This window comes from Mesocricetus auratus, unplaced genomic scaffold (genome assembly GCF_017639785.1).
Source record: "Mesocricetus auratus isolate SY011 unplaced genomic scaffold, BCM_Maur_2.0 Super-Scaffold_100004, whole genome shotgun sequence".
Classification (NCBI taxonomy): Eukaryota; Metazoa; Chordata; class Mammalia; order Rodentia; family Cricetidae; genus Mesocricetus; species Mesocricetus auratus.
In genome coordinates this window covers 93,120,097-93,141,412 of record NW_024429189.1, presented here as the reverse complement: position 1 = coordinate 93,141,412, position 21,316 = coordinate 93,120,097, and the positions used below count along the sequence as shown (strand labels likewise).

General features: G+C 43.3%; 1 long non-coding RNA gene across 1 annotated transcript; it reads right to left on the bottom strand.

Annotated features, from left to right (window-relative positions):
- Window positions 1-9,548: 9,548 nt before the first annotated feature.
- On the bottom strand, window positions 9,549-20,852 carry LOC121140504. Its single transcript, XR_005877377.1, has 2 exons — window positions 20,760-20,852; window positions 9,549-10,858 (listed from the first exon to the last, which is right to left on the bottom strand). It is a non-coding gene; the product is annotated as an uncharacterized LOC121140504 (long non-coding RNA).
- Window positions 20,853-21,316: the final 464 nt, after the last annotated feature.

Here is a 21,316-nt window from a genome sequence, read left to right as displayed (position 1 = left end):
AGGTGGGACAGTCTGTATCACACTTCCTCTTGCCAAGGCTCATTGCATAAGGGGGGATGTGGATAGATTGTTAAGAGGCAGAGGTGGTGGAGGACTATAAGTAAACAGTGTTTTACGGATACAACAGGGCAGTTGTATGCATTGATTCACAGAAGTTGAGACACCAGGCACAAAAACTGTGCAAGCTCAAGCCACACAAAATCCCAGAATGGTAAAGGAAAGGTGGGCGTGAAGCCCCGCCCCTAGCTGAGGAGCTATTTGTAACTAATAGCAGCTGGGAGAGGGGGAGTCAGTTTTCTTTAAGGGTGTGGTCATTTGTGGGTTGACCACACTCCAGTGAAAGGCCACATGTCCAGGAGCGTATACACAGCACAAATTTTACTTAATGGGTCTAAAAATAAAAGAGAGCACAAAGTGGAGAGGGTAAGGAACGGGGAATGTATGGATCCAGGATAAAAGCACATTGCACAGAATTCTCAAAGAACTGATAAAAATAAGAAAAAAGACTCTACCTTGAGATAAAAAGAAAGGAATGCCACCAAAGATTTCACAGAGCTAGTCCTACTCTGATGTCAAAACCAGGCAAAGATGCAGGAAAAAAGAAAATTACAGACCAATCTTCCTGATAAACATAGATACAAAAATTCTCAACCAAATACTTGTCAACTAAATTTAAGAACACATTAACAAGATTATAATATGATCAAATCGACTTTATTCCAGAGATGAATAATATACATAAATCAATATACATAAATCAACAAATGCTATCAATTACATAAATGGCCTCAAGGACAGAAATTATATGATCATCTCAATAAATGTAGAAAAAGGTTTTGATAAAATCCAATGTCTTTTCATGTTAAAAATTCTGAAAGAACCTGGACTAAAAGGCACATATTTCAGCATAATAAGGACTGCATGTGACAAAACTATAGACAATGTTAAATGAAAACTTCAAAGTATTTCCACTAAAATCAGGAGCAAGATAAGGGTGTCTACTTTTTCCACTCTTACTCAACATAACATTCGAAGTCTTAGTTAAAATGACAGGACAAGAGAAACAATCAAAAAAGGAAGAAATCAAAATCTCTATTTGTAGATGATATGATCCTATTCATAAGAGACCTTAAAAAATTCTACTAGAAAACTCTTGGAACTAATAAACATTTTCAGCAAAGAGGTAGGATACACAATTAACTTACAAGGATCAGTGGGCATTTTATGTATCAGTGATAAACATACTGAGAAAGAGTCGGAAAAATAACTCACAATTACCTAAAAAACAAACAAATAAAAGCACAATAAAGCAAAAACAACAAAACCCCAAAGCAAAACAAACAAATCAAAACCAAACCCAAGCATCCTTAAGTAACCCCAACTAAGGCCATGAAAGGTTCTTACAAGAACTTCAAGACACCCGGCGGTGGTGGCACACATCTTTAATCCTAGCACTTGGGCGGCAGAGGCAGGCGGATCTCTGTGAATTCGAGACCAGACTGGTCTACAAGAGCTAGTTCCAGGACAGCCTCCAAGAACTTCAAGACACCAAATAAAGAAATTACAGTATATGGTGGACATAGCAAGATCTCCTAAGCTCGTGGACTGAAGGAATTAGTATTGTGGTTATCCTACCTAAAGCAACCTTCAAATTTAATGTAACCCCTATTAAAATTCTAGTGACATCCTTCACAAAATTGAATAATCTTTTTTGAACAAACTATCTTAAAATTAATATGTTGTGTATAAATATAAGATTATAAGTTTCCGAGAGGCTTTACCAAACAGCATTTGTGTTCTTTGCCCCTCCCCCCCTCTTTTGGTGGCCTCTGTTCCCATGCCCTAGTTAGAGCTCTCTGCTTGCTTTTCCGTTTACCCTTCGTAGAGTCTGTATTCTGCCATTCCCTTCTCACCCCCTCCCCTGCAGTCCCTTTATACTTTCCTGGTTTCTGTGTTTCTGCATATTACACAGTCATATCTGAGGATTTGACTGCAGATAAGTGACAACATGCAATGTTTGTCATTTTTTTAAAAAAATTAAATTAGAAACAAGCTTGCTTCACATGTCAATCCCAGCTTCCTCTTCCTCCCCTCCTCTCCTGCCCCCCACAACACTACCAACCCTTCACCCCATGCCCCTTCCACTCCCCAGGGAGGGTGAGGCCCTCGATGGGGGATCTCCAAAGTCTGTCATATCATCCAGGGCAGGGCCTAGGCCCTCCCTCATGTGTTCAGGCTGAGAGAGTATTCCTCCATGTGGAATGGGCTCCCAAATCCATTCATATTCCAAGGATAAATACTGATCTATTACCCAAAGCCCCATAGATTGCCGAGGCCTCCTCACTGACACCCATATTCAGGGGGTCTGAATCAGTCCCATGCAATGTTTGTCATTATAGGTCTGGGTTACCTTACCTAATATAATAATGTATTTTTATATAATATAATTTCCATGTATATCCATTTACCTAAAATTTTTATTTTTCTTTAGAGCTGAATAATATTTCATTGTGTATATGTACAACATTTTCATTGTCTATTCATCTGTTGAAGGACATTTAGGTTATCTTAGCCATTGTGAATAGAACAACAATAAACATGGCTAAATAATTATCTGTGGAGTAAGATGTTGAGTTTTGGGCATATGCTAAAAGTTATTCAGCTGGATCATATGGTAGATTTATTTTTAGTTGTTTTGAGGATTCACCATACTGATTTTCATAATACATACAGTATATACATGTAAAAGATACATATACACACAAAAGTATATGTATGTATGTATGTATGTAAGTTTGTGTGTATGTATGTAAGTTTGTGTGTATGTATCTATGTATCTATGTATCCATCTTAAAAATGAAGTCATGCTACTTCGGCCGACTATCCTTCCCACAAGAACCATAAATCAACACAAATCTCAGTACCAGGCATGAGAAATCTCTCAAATAGTTGGTCAGAGCAGTGCAAGTGATCCCCCCAAATGCAGACTATTGCTGTTGCCCTTGGTTGCTTCTCAGAGGTTGAAGGTAAATCCCTTATGCTGAAGACACCTTAGGATGTGGACTCAGATTATTGGAGCTGTATTTAACCTGAAAGCCTCTTTTCTGGGATTGAAGCAATTAATTGTCCTACTCAGCACTGGTGGCACCTACAAACCGCAATGACCAGCATGACAAGATACCCATAAAAGGGGATTTATTAGAATGGCTTACAGGCTGTAGTCCAACTAATCCAACAAGGGCTGACTACAAATGGAAAGTCCAAGAGCCAGAAGTTGCTCAGTCCATAAGGCTGGATGTCTCAGCTGGTCTTCATTAGACACTGGAATTCTGAATACGCAGGCTCTAATGCCAGTGAAGGAACGGACTTGCTAGCAAGGTGAGAGCAAGCAGGCAAAGAGCAAAAGCTTCCTTCTTCCATGTCCTCATATAGGCTGCCAGCAGAAGATGTGGTCCAGATCATAGGTGTATCTTACTGCCTTCAAGATCCAGATGAGAGGCCTGCCTGTGTTCTCCACCTCAAGAACCAGATGAAAGGTATGAATCTTCATATCTCAAAGGTTCAAATTAGAAGTGGATTCACCCACTTCAAACTAAGCACAAAAGTCTCTCACAGGTGGGTCCTCCATTTCTGGATTGTAGTTCATCCCAGATGTAGTCAAATCGACAACCAAGAATAGCCATCACACAGGGTCACTCACTGAAACAGAAATTTGCTGTTCCAGGTAGACTGGTTGGCCATGGAACTCTTAGGATCCACCTGTCTCTTCAGCCCACAGCGCTGGGGTGACAGGGATGCACAGCTGTGTCTATTTCATTTTTACAATGGGTTCTGGGGATTCAAACTTGAAGATTAGAATTCTCACCTACTCAGTATCTCCACAGCCCCTTGGGTATATTTTAAAGCATGTATTTCTCCATCATGTGGATTTTATTCTTCACAGACATCAGTAATATGAATGCTCAATCAATCTCTTGCCTACTGCACATTTCAAACACATTCTCTGTGATCCCCTTTTCTATTCTTTACCGCATATCCACTTGCTTGAAATTGTGGTTACAATACCTATAATAGAATTTCCTTCTAATAAACTAGGTTTTCATTATAATGTTCTCCCTCTGTCATTATTGTTAATTACTATTATTTCTGAAACTAACTCTGCATAACTGTTTTCTACCACACTAGTGGTCTGAATCCTAGCCAGAACTTCAAGGCATAGGGTACATGGGTGTGCACCCCACTCTTGACTTTTGTTTCCTTGTAATATTAACAATGTACTAGGAAAACACATTTGTCCTGATCTCAAGAGGCAGGGAGGTCAGCCAGATAAGATCAGTCTAGACTCCAGTAATGATGTGGATCCCTTGTATTCTCTGGACCAGTGCTTATCTCCTCATCTGTTTTACAACAGCAATACGACCCAGACAGTAACAGGGACTAAATGGATACCAGGGCAGGTCTAACCAATCAGCCACACCATCCTCTCATGTTGCCTCCAGACACGTGTCAGAATTGTGATTATAGTTCTCTGCATTGCATCAGACCTAACTTTTGATAGTGGTTCTGTCTATCATCTATGTTGTACTGACCATTGGAACTTTGAAAACAACAAGCTATTTGTTATTTATTTCTCCTGACTGTGCTGTGCTGGAAACCGGGGCCTTCCACACAGTAGGCAAGAACTCCCTCTTGGAGCTAGACTGCTCATATGTTGTTTTTAAGAGGAGAGGTTATCTTGTGAGTCCCATAGCAAAGAATTTTATGGGCGAATTGATAATGATTCATTTGAGAGATAGTTATACATCATGATATTTTTATCCCATGTAGTTTCAGTACATATCACTCAAATACAAGAACAGTCTCCAATAATAGTTACAACACTTGAGAAATCTAAAATGGATGCACTTTTAGTATTACATTTAATATATGTCATTACTTGCATTCCCCCTTACTTCAATGATGTCTGTCTTTGTACCTGCTACAGCAGAATACTTGAGACTGCATAACTTATAAGGAACAAAATTTTACTTTTCTCATAGCTCATGAAGCTTGGAGGTGTAAGACAAGATTCTGGCAGTTTGGAAAGGGCTGGATCCTCTAGGACGGAATGGTGGGCGCTGTGCCTCACATGGAGGAAGGCAAAGGGTGGGGCACTCAGCAATCGTCAACCTCTTTCCAGAGAACCCGAATCCCACTCGTGGCCTGACTGTCTTTCAAGGGTTCTACCTTCTCATACTATCATTTTACAAGTAAATAAATTCTGGAGGGGACACACCCATTAAAAAATCACAAAAATCGCTCGAAGAGTATATGTGAAATTTAACCTTTACATGCATGTCTTTTGTCTCCTTAATCAAGAGAACTTTATTTTTTGCGTCTCATGACATTGAAGTTTTTCTAGTCCAGGCCAGTTATTTTCTGTAATATCCTTTAAGTTTTGTTTGACACTCTATTGTGATTAGTCTGAGTTTTGCAGTTTGGACAGGAATACTGCAGAGGAAGGATTCACTGGTAATGGTCAACTGTTCTTAGGGATTTATACACTTTCTGTGCAGTGATATTTCAGATTATATACATATTCATTTAAAGAAGAGAGAGAGAGGGTGTGTGTGTGTGTGTGTGTGTGTGTGTGTGTGTGTGTGTGTGTGTGCGCGCGCGCGCAGTATACCTGTGGCATGTAGGTGAGCAGGTCCTTGGACGTGCAGAGGCCAGAGGAAGATACTGAGTATCTTGTTCTATCACTCTATGCTGTCTTTCCTTGAGATAGGTGTTTCCACCAAATCTGGAGCTGGGCTGGCCAACTGCAAAGCCCACCATCTTCCTGTTTCCACTCCCACCCCCATACAGGAATGTTTGGCTATGCCAGGCTTTTATATGGGTCCTAGGAATTTGAACTCAAGCCTTTAATCTTATGCAGCCACAGTTTTTACTCAGTGAGTCATCTCCGCAGCCCCTAATTACTGTATTTCTATCACTCCTTCTGTATGCATGTGGAGGCCAGGGGAGGGCCACCAGATGCCCTGACTGGAGTTACAGGTCCTTATGAGCTACCCAATGTGGGTGTCAGTAACCAAACTTAGGTTCTCTGCAAGAGCAGTACTAGCTCTTAACTGCTGGGCCATCTCTCCAGCCTCTCTTTTCTCTTTGCTGAAGGATAGGTATTGATAAATAATAATAATAAAAAACCCCACAATGGTATGAAAGACCACCTTCCCCCACCCCAGAAGGGGAAAGGGACAAGATCTCCTGAGTAAATTGGGAGCATGGGGGCGGGGATTGGGAACTGAGGGGTGGAGAATGGGGAGCTAGAGAGGGGTGTGGGGAGGGGAGAGAGGTAGGAAGAAGAGGAGGGAAGGAGGGGAGGGGGAAGGAGAACATGAGGGATCAGCAAGGTGGAGTTGGAGGAATAACAGAGAAGGAGAGCAAGGAAAGAGATCCCTTAATAGAGGAAGTCGTTATGGGCTTAACAAGAAACCTGGCACCAGGGAAATCTCCAGGAATCTACAAGGATGACCCCAACTAAGAATCTAAGCAATAGTGGAAAGGTTACCTTAAATGCCTCCCCCCTGTAATGAGATTTATGGCTATCTTTAATACCATCATAGAGCCTTCATCCAGTAGCTGATGGAAGCAGAAGCAGAAATTCACAGCTAAGCACTGAGATGAACTCCTGGAATCCAGTTGTAGAGAGGGGGGAGTGATGAGCAAAGGGGTCCACACCATGTTGGGGAAACCCACAGAAACAGCTGACCTGAGCAAGTGGGAGTTCATGGACCCCAGACTGACAGCTGGGGAACCAGCATAGGACTGTTCCAGACTCCCTGAATGTGGGTATCAGTTGGGGAGCTTGGGCAGCCCATGGGGCCTCTGGCAGTGAAACCAGTATTTACCCCTAGTGCACAAATGGGCTTTGGGAGCTCCAGTGGAACCAGTATTTATCCTTAGTGCACAAATGGGCTTTGCAAGCCCATTCACATGGGGGAGGGCCCAGATCCTGCTCCAAATGATGTGACAGACTTTGATGATCCCCCATGGGAGACCTCCCCCTCTCTAAAGAGTGGATGGGGGTGGACTAGGAGGATGGTGGGGGGAATTGGAGAATGGGAGGGAGAGGGAACTGGGAAAGATTGTTTTAATTTAAATAAAAATTAATTAAAAACAAACAAGCAAACAAAACAGTATAATCATTTGAGGTGCTGGGGATCCAACAGGGCCTTGCATGTGTTAGATCAGTGCATTACTACAGAGCTGTGTCTCCTCCTCTCTTCTTGAGCTTGCCTGGCTCCGGTATTCTTTGGCAAGTCTCAATTAGTTTTTGAACACATCCTTATTTTCTGAAACTAAATATGTTCTATTACATATTTTACCTCTTTTTCTTATCCCTGCAACAGATTATTTCTCCAGGGACTCTGCACATGTCTACATGTCTATTGGAGTCTGGCATTTAGACAAAGTGGCTAGAATACAAGGCAACTTTTTGTATAGGGAGGCCATTGTACTAGGTTCTTTCAGTGTTCAAAGCTAGGAAATACAATAGTTTCCATTGCCTAGAACGACACCACAGGGATTGCTTCATCCTCTGTTCTGTATCTTAAAAAACTAAACAGTCCTCCTTTGTGGGGACCTGGAGCATCATTGTATTTGTCTATTTGGCATCCAAGAGTGCACAAGTTCTCAGTGTTCCTTTATCAACAATAACACTAGCAACGCATCTACCTTAGCAGCTAAAGTTCAGGATTTGTATTAGTACTTTCTCACTGGGACTGCCAGCTCCCAAATAATGACATGGAGACCTATTATTAATTATGAAAGTTTGACCTTAGCTTAGGCTTGTCCCACTAGCTCTCATAACTTAAATTAACCTGTTTCTATTAGTCTATGTTCTGCCATGTGACTTTTTTTTATCTCTCTTACATTCTATATGTCTGACACTCTCTGTGTCTCATTGGTGTCTCCCACACCTAGATTCATCCCCCTGAGTTCCTCTTTGTCTCAGAAATCTCACCTATCCTCTCCTGCCTAGCTATTGGCCATTCAGCTCTTTATTAAATCAGTCAGAAGATGCCTTGGCAAAGACACATCTTCACAGTGTACAAAAAGATTATCCCACAACAAAGTTCTCACAACATTATCCTTAGGCTGTCCTCTAGAGTGGATATTATAGTTTCACACTCAAAAGTTATTTCCATTAATTGTCTCACTTGTACCTAGCGACTGCATTATTCATGTTAGTGATGTGGAATGTGCTTAGGCTGACCAACTTTTGTGGGTTTTATTTTTGAATACTGTTTTTATTAATTATATAATTTCACACAATGTGTGTTTGATAATATTTATCCTTTCCCCAATTCCTCTCAGATCTACCCTCACCTCCTTATCCGTCTGACTTTGAGTTTTCTTCTTTTTTTTGGTATGTGTCACTGACCAACTCTTGGTGATTGGGCCTGCCTTAGAATATGGTCAATGTATCAGGAGCCACACTGTTGAAGAAGAGCGATTCTTCAGTTTTCAGACGCCAATATATCCTCAGCAAGTGGTGGGATTTCATTCCTTCCTGTCCCCTTATGTGCTTAGATTTCGTCTCCTTTGAGCCTGTGCCACTCATTTGCATGCTGCTATGCTCACTACTAGTTCATATGTGCAACTGCCCTAACGCGCTTGGGAAATATTGTTTCCTTGAACTTACCCACCTCCTCTGGATCTTACCATTTTTCTTTCCCCCTTTTCTTGTGGGAAGAGGTATAATATAAACATCCCATTTAGGGTTGAACATTCCATAGCCCCTATTCTCTGCACATTGTCTAGTTGATGGCTTGGACTAATTTCAATCTACTATAAGAGGAAGCTTCTCTGATGAGGGCTGAGAGATTTTCTGATCCACAGGCATATGAATAAGTCATTAGGGGTAATTTTTAGCAGAATAATAGTAGTAGGTTATTCCCTAGGGCCTCTGACCTATCTAACCACGGGTTCTTGGCACTATTAATAGGATTACAGCTCATAGAACAGACCTTAGAAACAACCAGAAAGTGGTCGGTTACTGTGGTGGTTTCACTGAATATGTTCATTGGTGTCTATTCATGATAGCTAGGAATGGAAATAGCCTCAATGGCCTTCAACTAATGAATGGATAGTGAAAAATGTGGTACATGTACTGTATGGAATACTATTCAGCTGTAAAGAAACATGGAATAATAAACTTTGCTGGTAAATAGATGGAACTAGAAAATATTATATTGATGTGGTAACCCAGACCCAGAAAGACAAATGTCACATGTTCTCTTATCAGAGGTTCCTGCTTCAAATCTTTAGATTTAAGTACATATTCTGGAGTAACTGGAGAAACTAGAAAAGTAGAAAGGGAACAGTTCTTGGTAGCGAGGTGGTGGAACAATAAAGAGGGGAATAGCAGGGTACAAGTGTTCTTATCAGGGAAATGGGAAAAGGAGAGCTATGATTAGGGATGGGTATGGTGATATATTGTTTATGATCTAATAAAGCCACTGGAGATCAGTTTGCAAAGCCAGCCATACTATCTAGACATAGAAGACAGGTACACACCTTTAATCCCGGGACTCAGAACACAAAGGCAGATGAATCTCTCTGAGTTCAAAGCCTCCCAGGTCTACACGAGATTGAATCAGGCTAAAATAGTAACAGAGTTCACACATTTAATCCCGGCATTAGAGAGGTATAAAAGATAGGGTCAGGGTCTTCAGTAGTCAGTCTCAAGATTCATTGTCCAGCCACACTAAGGATAGGAAGGCATGCAGTCTGAGAGTTAGTCTCTAGTCACTTTGAGGAGAGCATAGCAGTCTGAGTGAATCTGAGGAGGAGTGAAGTTGGGAGCAGTTTGAGGATCACCCCTTTGAGCTGAGGTAGAGGTAAGAGCTAGTGACCGGCTTCTTTGCTTCTCTGATCTTCAGCTTGAAGCTCGAACTCCAATCTCAGTCTCTGGGTCTTTTATTTATCGTGCCACAGAGATAAATGCAGAAAGAGGGAATAAAATAACATTAAGGATATTTGAAAACATCTTAAGGAATCATACTATTAACTATCTATCTAAAAACCTACAATACACATAATTTTGTATGTAAATAAACACATACAGTTTAAATGAAATCTTCTCATCTGGGCTGACAATGCTCTCTCCAAGAGCCAAAGATCACCTAACAAAAGTCCCAACACCAGGCATGAGAAGCTGTGTTTAGAGTTGTTGGTCATGGTTGTCCAAGAGATTCCCAAAATATTACATGATATTGCTATTACTCTTGATTGTCTTCAAAAGGTGGAAGATAAGTTCCTTTTGTTGAAGATACCATGAACTTCAGACACAAGGCCCAGAGCCTCATGAACTGGAACTGGCCTGAATGCCTCCTCCCCAAGGACTAGCTTTCATGGTACCAGAAGGCACTATGCAAGCTTCCAAGCAACCAACAGTCTTATTGATCTATGATGCTGTACTGGCTGGATTTATGTGCCAACTTGATACAAGCTAGTGTCATTGGAGAAGAAGGAGCTTTAGTTGAGGAAATGCCTCCACAACATTCAGCTGTAAGGTATTTTTCAATTAGTGATCAATGGGGAAGCGTCCATCCCAAGGTGGTTGGTGCCATTCCTGGGCTGGTGGTCCTGGGTTTGATAAGAAAGCAGACTGGGCAAGCCAGGGAAGCAAGCCAGTAAACAGTACCTCTCCATGGCCTCTACATCACCTCCTGCTTCCAGGTTCCTTCTCTGTTTGAGTTCCTATCTTGACTTCCTTTAGTGATGAGCAGCAACATGGAAGTGTAAGCCGAGTAAAGCCCTTTCTCTCCAACTTGATTTTTTGTCATGATGCTTCATTGCAGCAGCAGAGACCCTAAGATATAATTAAGACAGATAGTTATGAACCACATCAACTACCAGCATGGCATGGTAACCCTACGGGTGCAATAGTGGCATGAATGCCTTGGCAGTAACCAAGAGTTCTCTAGTTGAACTTAAGGCCTGCTCAGCAAGAGAAAAACCATGCCTGGTACTGGAAACCTAGCCAACTACCTAGGGCAAGTGAATTCATAGATCTTGGAGGAGAACCTACAATCACCACTTTACTAAACTAGCAGAGCACCAATTAATGAAAAGAGATGGTAATGGATTTGAAATAGAACAAGGAAAAATGTATGGGAGGATTTTGAGGGAGAAAAATAAAGGGGGAGATGATGTAATTATATTATAATCTCAAAAAGGAAATAGTTAAAGGTAAAATAGGAAAAATAGGCTAGGGATCTAAATGGAGAGTTCTCAAAAGAAAATATAAAATTATCTAAGAAATACCTCAAAAAGTGTTAGTAGTTCTTAGAAAATAGGGAATCTCAAATTAAAACAACTTTGAAATGTCGTCTCAACCCAGGCAGAATGGCTATCCTTAACAGAACAACTGACAGCAAATGCTGATGAGGCTAAGGGAAAGGGGGACCCCCTCATCCACTATTGCTGGAAATACAACTGGTATATCCACTCTGGTAATCAGTATGGAGAACCCTCAAAAAATGAAAAATAAATCTATCATTTAACCCAGCTATACTACTCCTGGGCATGCCCAAAGGACTCATCATTCTACTCCATAGACACTTGCTCAGTGTCGTGGACTGGTGTTTGTGGGACTGCAGTCAGGATCAGCCCCAGCCTGCTCCTGAGTGGGAGTATGTGGCTGAGTGAAAGGCTAGCTATAGACATTAAAGCAAAGACAGAGACATAGGACAGTGTCAGGAGGGCTGATTCAGTCCATATTGAATGCCTTTACTTTATTCATTCACCAATGTTATGAATTCAACCAAAGGTGGGGACAATGGCAGAAGACTTCTATTGTCATGTATAAAGGGCAAACAGCAATTACTTCCCTTAATCCTGAAGACACTCTGTAGCTGCACATACTGCTTGGTCTTTAGGCGCTTCATAGCTGCACGTATCACCTAGCCCTCAGGGTGAGAGTAAACCTGCCTGGGCCCAAGTCTGTTGTTATTTAGGAGCCGTTCACCACCAAGGTCAGGGCATCCTGTAGTCATTAAGCTAATGTCTGAGAGACAGTAGGAGTGATTTTGAGCTCTCTGAACTCGTGGCAAGATGGAATGGGCCTCCATATATGGGGTCCTGACAATTCCTCCTTCTTAAAGTAATAAAATAATACCTGTGCTTCTGCGACAGGACAGATGACTGTGCCTGTCTTAGGTCGCCTGCTTCAACCTACCAGTGCTTACTTGTCCTTGGACTACACATTCCTTCATATGTGATCTGTCTTAGGTGGCCAAATGTTCTCATGGCAGGTGGAGTATGAATAACTCCACAATTCTGAACTTTTTCCTTTCCCTATCCGAAGGCTAGAAAATCTTACCCGTCCTTGGCTATCAGCCTCAGTAACAAAGAACTTTAGGGGGTGGTGCATAGCTTGATGACACACACTTCTAAGCCAACTTTTTAATTGAGAGTTCACAAGCAAGCTTGATAATGCTAAGCAACATGTGCGCTTTTATGGCTACAACAACCTCCTGCAAAAGGAGAGGATGGATCAAGTTAAAATGGCCTTTCGAAATTGGCGTGGGATGTCTCAAGTGCCTTTGGCTGGATGAAAGTTTAAATCTGCCTTTCTAATAACATTGTACCCAAAGACTCATAAGCATCATATCAAATTTCCTGTCAGAATGAGCTCTGACCTCTTACATCCATAAATACTTATATAGCACAGCAAAGGTTACAAACATCAATAATTCCAGTATGATTAGTAACAATAGACATGCAAATCGACTGGGTTACAATTCTCATAATTTCAATTCGATCAAAGGACAATAAAATGACAGGTGGAGTATGAATAACTCCACAATTCTGAACATTTTCCTTTCCCTATCTGAAGTCCAATGCTCTGCTGCTTGTAAAGTTCAAAAATAAGCCTGAGATTCCACAGTCCTTGTGTGTTGAATATTAACTGTAAATTTTTGTTCATGTCCTGTTCAAATACTGAAGAGGGGCTTTTGACACACATCACATCCATATGAGTCTTTTTTCCCCAAAGGGAAAACCTGTCAAAAGGAGTTCTGTGCTTCAAGGTGTGGTGTGGATGACTGCTGGTCATTCAGGATGAACACTCACAAGACTGGGAAGTAGATGCAGCAGGCTTGTTGAGAAACTGGAAATCTCCAACCAGACAGTCTCCTTTCCTTCTGGTACTGTAGAATCAGGGAGTCAGGAACACAGGTTCAATGGGTCTCACTGAACTGGCTTGGGCAGGCTCCAACTGACTGTTCCTTTCTTTCTCGGATTGTAGAATCAATGACGTCAGGGGGTCAGGAGCACAGGTTCAGCGGGTCTCACTGAACTGGCTTGGGCAGGCTCCCTCGGTCTCAGGTCCAGGTTTCCTCTGCTCCATGCATCTCACCAAATGGTCTGGCAGCCACTGAGCCTCGTTTTCTTCCTTTGAGAAAACACAAACATGCCCTCAACCCCATATTAGGACAGGATCTGGCCCTTTCCATTGCCTGGTGCATGGATCCTTCTACTTGACTTGAGCAAAAGTCACTTGAGTTCCATCATGCCAGAATCTGTCCCCAGCAGGTTGCTCATGAGCATCCACATTTAAAAATTTTAAAATGAAGAGTGCATGATTTAATGCATCATGTGGAGACTGGGGACATAACTCCCCTCTCATTTTTAGAAGTTGGGTTTTCAAGGAGCTATGAGCATGCTTCATAATTCCTTGCCCTTGAGGATCATAAGGAATGCCTGTTTTGTGATCAGTTTTCCATTGAGCACAAAATTGCTGAAATGCTTTACTAGTATATCCAGACCCATTGTCTGTTTTATCACTTTTGGAACTCCCATGTAAGTGAAACATTTTAAACAGTGACTTATCATATGCTTAGTGGCCTCTCCAGTTTGTGCAGTGGCCATTAAGAAGCCTGAACATGTATCAACTGTCACATACACTTATTTTAATTTACCAAATTCTACAATATGATTAATATCCATTTGCCATAAATGATTATGAAGCAGACCTTGAGGATTTACTCCTCAGTTAGTTACAGGTAAGTATTCTGGACACACATCACATTGTTTGACAATTTGATGAGCAGTCTCTCTAGTTAAACCAAATTGCTTTCTTAGACTTTTGCTATTTTGATGATGGAAGTTATGTGACTGCTGAGCTAGTTTTACCTGGGATAAAGCGACCATTTTTGATAATCTATCTGCTGACTCGTTCCCTTCAGCCAGTGGGCTGGGAAGGTTTGAATGAGCTCTTATGTGACCCACAAAGCATGGTGACTTTCTTTGATGAATGGCACTCTGAATTTGCTCAAACAGTATTCTAACCTGGTCATTCATTACTAGTTTCAATGCACAGAACTGCCTCTATCACTTGAAGAGCTTTAGAAACATGATGACTATCAGTGTACAAATTAAATGAATCATTCACTAGAAGCTGAAAAACCATTGCAACAGCTCATAACTCAACTATCTGAGCTGAAGCTGGAGCTGTTTGTTCTACATATTCCTTGCCATCAATAACATAGGCTGCTCTTCCATTATAAGACTCATCATAGCATTTTTTACAGGATTACTCCTTACAATTTTAGGGAATATAAATGGATGCATTAGTGCAAATTGTAATAGTCTATAAGCTGGAAACTGATTATCAATTTTTTCCCAAAAATTGAGCAAAAGTGATTACCCATGAATCATTGCTTTGAAACAACTAATCAACTCATTGTTTGGTATAGGGAACATGTATTACACCTGGTTCCCTGCCAAAATATCTCCCAGATCCATTTCTGTGACATACAAGCTACTGCTTCAAAATAAGGATTTAACAGGTAAGTGCAACCATAATAATGGTCCCCCTTGCCACAAGACAGAAGTCAGACTGTGCTGCGTGGGGAGCACATAAGCCTCCCGTGGATTTGCATAGTCGGTATAGCAAATCTGCTGATGCTGGATTGCATTCTCCAACTGTAGGAGAACTTGCCTACCCTCTTTAGTTAGCTGTCTTGGCAAATTGGGACCAGTATCTCCCTTAAGAATATCACTTAAAGGTTTCAAATCACCAGTAGGTGCTTTTTAAAAAGGATGTAACCATTGAAGATTACCCAATAACTTCTGAAAATCACTCAAAGTTCGCAAGCTATCTTTTCTAATTTCTAATTTTTGAGGCTTAATTTCTTTAAGATATGACATATGCCCCAATAACTTCTGAAAACTATTTAAAGTTTGCAAGTAGTCTCTTCTAATCTGGCTTGCAAAGCTTTCATTAGCTGCCATGGTCTCATTTGCATCTATACAGACACCTTTCTAAGGGGGGGCCTAACGGGGTGGCAGTTCCATGAGGCTTTTTCTCCATAGCTTTTCTCAAATCATGCATTAACTTCCATTCTCTAGAATTCCTTTTTTAACCATAAAGATAAGAGAATTTCTGTATCCTCTTCTCTGTTAAACTCTGTTGAATCATCCATACCCTTGGCCTCAGGCCATGCTGGCTTTGGCCATTTTTCTACTGACCGACTCTGAGATTGCCAACCCTTTCTGTTAAGACACTGTCTGACTTAATGCCCTTTTAAACTGAGAGATCCCAACTCAACATTTTAGACCCCTAGCGACTAGCCCATCACAGAGTAATTTGCCCTTCTACCCTCTCCTGAGAAACCTCAAGATGAACTTAAAAGATAACACTCCCTGATCCAGGAACTAGCTCACCACATTCCTGCTCAATGTTTAACTGTACAATGCCCAAAGAATGCTTGCTTGAGATAACCTATAACCATCCTGTTAAAACATGAGCTTTCATTTAAATTCCTCATCCTTTATGTTTATGATGTTTACCTAACTTCCCCATCCTTTATGTTTGCCTAACTCCCCCATTCTTTATGGTTTTCCCCTTTTAAAAACCCCTGACTGCAGCTACTAGGGGTAGAACTCCTCTGCCCCTTCGAGGGTTATGAGCTAGGCCCCAGGGCACTGGTTCCCTGAATAAACCTGTGTGCTTGCATCAAGAATGGTCTCTCTTGAATTATTGGGACGTCAGCTTATCCCTAGACTTGAGTCAGGGTCTCCCCACTCTGGGCGTCTTTCAGTTGGGGACTCGTCCAGGATTTGTGACCACCCAAATTCTTGGGGACCCCTCTTGGAGGTAAGATTCTGTCTTTGTCTGCCGGCTGTGTCTGAATCTGGTACTTTTGGTTTGCAGTTGTCCATGCTCGTGAGAGCAACGATCTCCCTATCTGGGATGGATGGGAGAGTTATCGACTGTCGCCCTGGGGATGCTCAGAGATTTCCCGTCTGGGTGCCGAGGAGAGACTTCGCTTCCCCTCGGCCATCTGATTCTGTTTCCTGGTGTTGAAAGTCCTGCAAGAGGCGGGCTCTGGTTTCGGCTTTCTCGGTCTTTCTGAGCCTTCTGTTTGTCTTCTTTTGTGTGACTTGGATGATGGGACTGTCAGTATTCCTCTTGGTCAAACTCTTGACCACTGGATAGAAATTAGAACTAGGGCATGCAACCTGTCTGTAGAAGTTAAGAAGGGACCTTGGAGAACTTTTTGTTCTTCAGAATGGCTAACGTACAACATTGGCTGGCCTCTGGAGGGTACACTTGACCTTACTGTGATTTCTGCCATTAAGAATACGGTTTTTCAGAAGGGACCAGGGCCTCCCCCTGACAGAGGACCTTATATTTGTGTCTGGGAAGATCTGGTGCAAGATCCTCCGTCCTGGTTAAAACCTTGGGCCCAGAAAAGTAAGCCAGGCTCCTGAGTCCTGGTACTCCGCAACATGGAGAAAAAAATGAAAGCAGAAATGGCGGAGTCTGAACCGCCAAATAAGACTCAGCCCTCGGCTCCTCCTAAGATATATCCCGAAATTGAGGAGCCTCCAGAATGGCCTAGTATTCCATCCCCTTATCCCCTCCCGATACCCCCTCAGAATCCTCAACAGGGTGCCATTGGAGGACCAGCAGAGGGACTGGCCGCCGGGACCAGGAGCAGATGCACCCAGAGTCCTGAGGGTCCAGATTCAACTACAGAGTTGCCTCTGCATGTATACGGCCCCCCACCGGCGAACCCTGACCAGCTGCAATTACTCCAGTATTGGCCGACCTCAGAAAATCCCTCAAGCCTTACAGGTCTGATGGAGTCCCTCATGTTCTCTCACTAGCGTACTTGGGACGATTGTCAACAGCTTTTGCAGGTTCTTTTTTACCACCGAGGCGCGGAAGAATGTACCTGGAATCAAGGGTCAACCAACTCAACTTCAGAATGAAATAGATGCAGGCTTTCTCTTAAATCGTCCTAACTGGGACTACAACACAGCCGCTGATGTCTATTGCTGGGCTCTGGTGGCAGGTCTCAAGGGAGCCGGCAGGCGTCCCACCAATTTGGCCAAGGTAAGGGAAGTTCTACATGGGGAGAAAGAACCCCTATCTGTGTTTTCAGAACGTCTCTTAGAGGCTTACAGGCATTATACTCCCTTTGATCCTACTTCCGAGAGTCAGCAAGCAGCAGTTGCTATGGCTTTTATATCTGATATTAGGAGAAGGTTACAACGCCTGGAAGGTCTGCAAATGTTATCTTCGCAAGACCTAGTTAAGGAAGCAGAGAAAGGGTACCATAAGAGAGAGACTGAGTAAGAAAAAAGAGAAAGAGAAAAGAAGGAAGTTGAGGAGAGACAGGATAGAGGAGGCAAGAAAGAAATTTAACTAGGATTTTGGCTGCAGTAGTAGGCGACAGGGAAGCTCATAGGAAGGAAAAAGGAACTAGGCAGATAGGGTACCTGGGCAATGAAGGGCCAAGGAGACCTCAGAATCCTGAAGGACCCCCCCCCAGCAGCCTTTAGATAAGGATCAATGTGCTTATTGTAAGGAAAAGGGACATTGGGCAAGGAACTGCCTCAAGAAGAAACACAAGACACCCAAGGTCCTCACTTTAGAGGAAGATGGGGCTCAGGCCCCCTCCCTGAGCCTAGGGTAATCCTAACTGTGGAGGGGACCCCTATGGACTTCCTTGTTGACACCGGAGCAGAATTTTCAGTTTTAAAGAAACCATTGGGAAAATTAAAAGATTAAAAAAAAGACATAGTAATTGGGGCCACTAGCCAGAAACTATATTCTTGGATCACTAACAGGAAGGTTGATCTGGGAAAAGGTCAAGTAACTCACTCCTTTCTCGTCATCCCTGAGTGCCCCATGCCACTATTGCGGAGAGATTTGCTGTCTAAGCTAAAAGCCTAAATAAGCTTTTCCTCGGAAGGAACCATAGTCATTTGGCAGATTCCCACTTCTATGATCTTGGCCTTAAAACTGGAGGAAGAATATAGATTACATGAGTCCCCGGCCCTACCAGACAAGACACTGGGGGGAACATGGCTAGAGAGGTTCCCCAGAGCATGGGCAGAGACGGGGGCATGGGAGAGGCCAAACGGGTGCCCCCATTGTCGTAAGGCTAAAGATTGATGCAACCCTTATTGGGGTACGACAATACCCTACGAGCAAGGAAGCCCGAGAGGGCATCAGACCTCACATCCAAAGATTCCTGCAACTAGGTATTCTGGTTCCTTGCTAGTCTCCCTGGAACACTCCGAAGCTGCCAGTTAGGAAGCCAGGCATCAATGATTACCGGCCAGTACAAGATCTAAGAGAAGTTAGCAAAAGGGTGCAAGATATCTATCCTACTGTCTCTAACCCTTACAACCTGCTCAGTTCTCTCCCTCCTGACAGACGATGGTACACGGTTCTGGACTTGAAAGACACGTTCTTTTGCCTGAGACCACATCCTACAAAACCAGGCAATCTTTGCTTTCCAATGGAGAGACCCAGATTGGGTACAGGCTGGACAGCTGACTTGGACATATCTGCCTCAGAGATTCAAAAACTCCTCTACTCTCTTTGACGAAGCCCTCCATCGAGATTTGGCTCCGTTCAGGTCAGGAAATCCTCAAGTTACCCTGCTTCAATATGTTGATGATTTGCTCCTAGCTGCTGTCACCGAGCAAGAGTGCAGACTGGGGACTGAGAGATTACTGACTGAGCTGGGTGAGTTGGGGTACAGGGCTTCAGTAAAGAAAGCCCAGATTTGTCAGACAGAAGTAACCTACTTGGGCTACACTCTTCAGGAGGGGAAGCGATGGCTGACCGAAGCTAGGAAAAAGACCGTGATACAAATCCCTACTCCCGCAACCCCAAAGCAAGTGAGAGAATTTCTAGGTACTTCAGGGTTTTGTAGACTCTGGATTCCAGGTTTTGCCATGCTGGCAGCCCCACTCTATCCCCTCACTAAGGAGACTGGGACTTTCTCATGGACCCTCGACCATCAGAAAGCCTTTGAAGAGATCAAGAGGGCTTTACTCAGTGCACCAGCCCTAGCCCTGCCAGACCTGACAAAGCCATTCATTCTCTATGTAGATGAAAGGATAGGAATAGTGTGAGGGGTCCTAACTCAGGCCTTGGGACCATGGAAGTGACCTGTGGCCTACCTGTCAAGGAAATTAGATCCTTTAGCCAGTGGATGGCCATCTTGCCTAAAAGCCATCACCTCAGTGGCACTGCTTCTCAAAGATGCTGACAAACTAACTTTAGGTCAACATACTGTGGTGGTAGCCCCACACGCCCTGGAAAGTATCATCAGACAACCGCCTGACCGCTGGATGACCAAGGCCCGCATGGCTCACTATCAGAGCCTCTAGTTAACTGAGAGAGTGCTGTTTGCACCCCCGGCTGTCCTAAACCCTGCTTCCTTGCTGCCAGAGACAGACTACTCATTACCGGTACACAAATGTATGGACATCCTGGCAGAAGAAACTGGAACCAGGAAAGACCTCACTGATCAGCCATGGCCAGCGTGCCCTAATTGGTACACGGACGGTAGCAGCTTCGTGGTTGAAGGTAAGCGGAGAGCTGGGGTGGTGATAGTAGACCATCTGGGCCAGCAGCTTACCCGAGGGAACATCGGCCCAAAAAGCTGAGCTGATCGCACTCACACAAGCCTTGCAGCTGGCAGAAGGAAAGGCTATCAACGTCTACATGGACAGCAGGTACGCTTTCGCCACCGCTCACATACATGGGGCAATTTATAAACAGAGGGGGTTACTCACATCGGCTGGAAAGGACATTAAAAATAAAGAAGAAATCTTGAGATGTGGAGGACTGGGACATTTCTATTGCAAACAATGGGGATGTGAAACTACTGGAGATGCCCATTGGCATCCCACATCCCTATGGGACTTGATTACTGTCGCTAGAAAGAATAAGGGCCTAGACTCCCTCAATATCACCTTCACAAATCCAGGGAAGCAGTTTACTGCCTGGCCCAAGGGGCGAACCTGGGGTCTGAGGTTCTATATGTCAGGATGGGATAACGGGCTTTCGTTCCAGATTAGGCTCAAGATTGAGAGCCCCCAAGCGGTTCCCCTAATACCTGATAAGGTACTCCCAGAGCAAGGACCTTCCCAACGGGTGTTACCACCGCCTCCTCCCCCCATAAGTCCTGATTCCCCGGTTTCTGAGCCCCAACCCCATGGGATGATAATTCCCACTGCAGAAACCTTCACTCTGCCCCCTACCACTGGTGATAGACTCTTTAACTTGATTCAAGGGGCTTTTCTAGCTTTAAATACTACCAATCCCGATGCTACTCATCTTGCTGGCTTTGTCTTGCCGCTGGTCCTCCTTATTACAAGAGAACTGCCATCTCTGGTACCGTCACCTCTGTGATAGATCCAAATCAATGTTCCTGGGGCTCCTGAAGTAAGCTCACCCTTACTGAAGTCTCAGGCTCAGGATTATGCCTAGGGATAGTACCTCGCTCCCACCAGCACCTCTGCAACAGCTCCTTAACACTCATGGTAACAGAGACCAACCCTTATCTGTTACCAAGTAACAATAGCTGGTGGGCGTGTAGTACTGGCCTTACCCCCTGTGTCTCTACTGTTATGTTTAACCAATCAAGAGACTTTTGTGTTATAGTTCAGCTGGTGTCTACTACCACCCAGAGGAGATAGTCATAGATGCCTATGAATATAACCAAAGAAGGGACAAGAGAGAACTGGTATCCCTCACCTCACCCTTATGTTGGGTTTGAGCATAGCAGCAGGAATTGGTACCGGGACTACAGCGCTCGTTAAGGGACCCCAAGACCTCCAACATGGCCTGAATACTCTGCAGGCTGCTATGACACAGGATATCAAAGCGCTAGAAAGCTCTGTCACTAAGTTAGAAGAATCTCTCACCTCCCTGTCTGAGGTAGTTCTGCAGAATAGAAGAGGCTTAGACCTGCTGTTCCTTAAGGAAGGGGAACTATGTGCTGCCCTTAAA